Source organism: Rhopalosiphum padi, chromosome 4 (assembly GCF_020882245.1).
Source record: "Rhopalosiphum padi isolate XX-2018 chromosome 4, ASM2088224v1, whole genome shotgun sequence".
In the NCBI taxonomy this organism is placed as follows: Eukaryota; Metazoa; Arthropoda; class Insecta; order Hemiptera; family Aphididae; genus Rhopalosiphum; species Rhopalosiphum padi.
Genome location: NC_083600.1, coordinates 32,299,704 through 32,304,731, shown reverse-complemented (window position 1 = coordinate 32,304,731; position 5,028 = coordinate 32,299,704).

Here is a 5,028-nt window from a genome sequence, read left to right as displayed (position 1 = left end):
CATATCATTAATTTTTATGTATAGATTCAAAGGTTTCTACAATTCCTAATCCGTTCAATTGACAGTTTGTCCAATTAGTTTAATGGATTAATGCATCATACTATTTTGTGATATAATATATAACGTTAGTAATCCAATAATTCACAGGACACAGACTTAAAAATACAGATTTTCTATCTCTTTCATTGCTATAGGTACTTATTCAATGCTGTTTCTCTATAAAAACAATCAAATTAGCTTTAAGTCAAAAATAAAATAAATTATAAGAGTTTGAATCATGAAAATATGGTTTTAAATGTAAATAGATCTTTTCTATAAACATGAGAAACAAGCATTGTAGTTATTATTTTTCACTTATTCAAACAAACGTAATTGGAGAAACGCAGATATTTTTGTTTTAACAATTTAAGTATTTTTTATGCTTATTTTTATAAACTCGGCACCTACTTATATACTATAAAAGCACTTACATAAGATTAATATATTATTATACATAATTATAAAAATCAAATCATGAGATATATGCTCAATTTTATTATAATTTTAAAATATGCCAAAGTACTTCTAGACTATAGATACTACACATTACACCAGTACAACACATGTACAATATAAATTAAAAATTGTTTATCCATTTTAACATATTCTCAATACATTTCTTTAGGGCATAGGTCCATTACATATATTTTGTATGTGCAGTCAGTATGGTTATTCTTATTTCAGAAACTGGTAACTCAGGGTGACTACAAAAAAAGAATATATTTTTAGAACCAAAGACCAAATCATCAACAAAAAATCTTGATATTTTATGAACAAGTATTTTTAATCTTTTTAATTTTTAATTTTTTTTTTTTAATAGTATACGGTTATATGTATCTTCGTATGTGTATGTGGGTACAAGATAAAGTTGCATATTATACTTGTTTCTTATAGTAATTTAGTCTTATATACTACTACAAATAATTATGTTTGAAAATTGCAAAATAATTTTTTTAATATCAAATAATGACTAAATTATTTATATGTATTTATACATATTATGTATATTAGTTATACGTTTCATAAAACATAATTAATACACTCATTAACTACTTTCAAAAAAACATATGTATTAATGTTTTAGATAATTTTCTAACTCAAATAACAATAAAATTCAATAAAAATACTAATTATTTCTAATTTTTGCTTTAAAAAATATCTAATTGACACTAGTCAATAATATATAAATTGTAAATTAATAATCATTAACACGCTTAAATTATTTGAAAAGTGAAATTTTTAATTTAAAATATTATTTTAAGAATACTTTTTCAAAATAAATAAACGAGTAATAAATTTAAATTAATACTTATGAACAAATAGTTCGAGATTTAAATATTAACCAAATTGATATTTATAAGAGAAATAAATCACATATTATTTATCTACAGAATTATCATACACAAAAACTATTATACACTTACTTATAACCTAATACTTAAGTTATAAATTATATGGGGTTTCTTGAATACAATCGCATGAACCAAGAACAAATCTATAATTAAATTTCCTTAGATAACTATCAAACTTATTCTTTTGATCAGATTGTATTATTAAGACAGTCATAGCAGTACCTACCACAAGATTGGACAATTTTGCAGCTCTAGCTTTCCTCTTTTTTTTTGATTGTTATAACATTGATGTGTCACGTTGAGTTATATTCACAATATCATCCACAATACTCGCTACATCTTTTTCTCTTATATAAGTACATTCACAAAATTTGAATAACATTTCAATCATTAAGTTAACTTAATAATCAAATATATTAAAAACAGCTAACGACATTTTATTCAAATTTTGCGAATGTATTTTAGAGACATGACAAATAAAATTAGTATTTACATTGATATTCATAGACAAAGGTACTTAGAAAATATTAGTTTTATTATTCATAAAAAAAGAAATATTGAACTTGTAGGTAAATCTCATGATAAATGATTGAACAGTTTAATAATTTTTTTTTTTTTTTATTATTATTATTAAAGAAAAGAATAACCCTTGGCAACATGGTCATTGGGATAAGATACATTTTTTTTTTTTAAAAAGGTTTTACATGATAAGAAATCTTAAATGATAATACATGTCTAAATTATATGAGTAATTATAATGATATGTATACAGAAAGTTAGATAAGTTTGTCCAATCCTGTTTCTTGGAGAAATACGAATATGTCCGGTGATTGGAGAACTGGTCCCAGTATGTCATATAAGTCGCTGGATAGGTGGTTCCGATTTCTTGCGTCGAGGTATGCAAGACATTCCGTGAGAATATGTCTTATGGTTAATTTAGTTTAATAATTATAAGTAGACTGTAATCAGTTTATAGTGAATATTTATTGTATTTTTTTTCTTATGACTATGAATCGAATAATAGTTTTAACATTTCACAATTGAATATGTACTAGGTAGGTATCTAATAGGTACTACCTATATTTTTAATGAAAATTCTGCCAGTAGTAAAAACTACTGTCAGACAAGTTACATGATATATTAATGTGTCTATCTATGTATAATAATATAATTTTATCAAAAATCAGAACAGAAATTTTAGTATTATCTATTGCTATTATTAAACTATTAGAATATTTTTATTTAAAACCATTTACACGGCTATTAATGTAAAAAACAATTTAAACCAAACATTTAAAAAATATTTTTAATTTTAACTTGATGGATTATTTTTAAGTTATCTTAAAAAGTTATTTCAGCACTTCATCAGTCAATTAAAATCGGTAAATTTCTAAGCTAATTAATACATTAATAAACTTTTTAACTAGTAAATGTCCATCTTTGGATATTACCTAAACTACATTTGTTTGGAAACAAATATTTATATAATAGTACCTATCTAATGCAACTCTGTCAATATACAGACCCTGGCTTTTACATTAAAAAAATATCATATACATTTATTTATAGTTAAAAACTATTCAAATATCCGTGGATGAATCTATTTTATTTGTTAACAATGATTATAAGACTCGTATAATATTATGAACAATTATTCTTTCAAATGTTCGCAAAAATTACGTATTCACGTATTTCTACTTCAATTAAACAAAACTAAATACAATTTTAAAATTTATAATTTATATTGATTTATATCTTATATTATTATATTGAATCTAAATTTAAAATTATTTTAAGCAAAATGCACACAAATAAATATATTCCAAATTATATTAATTGTAATACTTTATTCAAACGAAGCTCTTTAAATTTACATACATATTAGCTTAGGCTAGGAGTTTGAGCAAACATCTAAGCCATAATTAGCCATAATAATTTTAACATAGAATTATGTTTAAGATTGTTCAAATTCATTATTTTAGCATTCATATTTATTATATTATTAAATACTTTAGACTGTAACCACGACGGTTCACTGATTTTTCTGTTTACAATATTGAGCGGATATTATCAAATAACTTAAAAGCATTCAGTTTTAGATAAATACAAAAACAAGAAAAATAAAATTTAAATAATATAATAGTATATTATGTTTATTATTAATTATTTTGTTATTTAATATAGTGTATATTAATATATTTGTAATATATGAAAAAATATTCCAAAAAATTAAATACCTACTTATATAAAATTGTTTTAATGTATTATATATATTATATACTAAATATAAAAATAAAATAATATATTTCTTATCAATCTTATCTAATTTAAACATTTTCAAAGAGATCGATATATACTAATAAATTGTTTGGTATTATTCGGAGTAATTTTAACGCCTATCACATCGCTACTTAGATAATAATATTACAAGTGCTGTGATATATTAATATAGTATACACAGCTACATACGTATAATATAATAAATTATAATTTAACTCCTTATATTTACTAAAACATTAGCAGGTCCTTAATATTATAACTTTTTTTATACAGGATTAACGTTCAAAGTGATGTATGACCAAATCACTCTTTAAACACCCGATGATTGATAGTAAAATACCTACTGAAACGAAAATGGTGGTGTACGTGACTATTTATTTATTCATCTCCTACACAAGTAGATAAGTACTTTAGATTTTAGACCAGTTAAACAACTAAATTAGTCTGGTTCAAGATAGGAAAACTCGTCTTCATATTGTTTGTGATTTGGTGTACCTTACAGTGTAGCTGTATGCACCACATCTACTATACATACCACTGTTACCTTGTATTAACATGTATATTTTATATGACATGTTAAAATCCTTTCTTCCGAGAGAGTTCTAATACATTGAACCCATCAATGATTTTCAGATATGTAATATATGAAATAAAATAAAAATAAACACTGACCCAATTTCTAAAAATATAATAAAACCACTTTGTTTAGAGGTATTTGTATTATTATACTAGTATATAACCTACACAATAATTAACATAGTAATCTAATACTAGACACAAAACATTTAAATAAAACCTAACAGGTAACTTAAACAGTTTTTTACAATTTTAGAATGTTAAGACTGTTTTAAACTATACTTTTTTTATTTTTATAATAATTATATCATAATATTGGTATATACTCGTACGATAATAGAAAAATATAATTATAGTATAAATATACGTAGTTTATTATACAATTATAAATTTAACTCATTAAAATTAATATAACTATAAATAATTTTATTGCAATCAAAAAAAGGCTATTTAATACAAATGTCACTAATACTTAACTATTTATTCAACGTTTTAACGGTATAGATGTGTATAATATAATGAATAATAATATAGATATGTACTACTACCCAAGCTGTAATTTAGGTCACCCATTTATACATCATAAATGTTTTCTAAGAATTTTACAGGTAATAAAAGAAACAGAAGCGTTTTTTAGTTGGTAACTTAAAGACAAAATTACATATAATAAGTTTTTCTTCATCTACATCAAAATAATGTAGGTTCCTATGGTTTGTACTAGGTACATTCGTACTTACATGTTTATAACAATAAAAACAAAATTAATGGAATTATTTTTGAT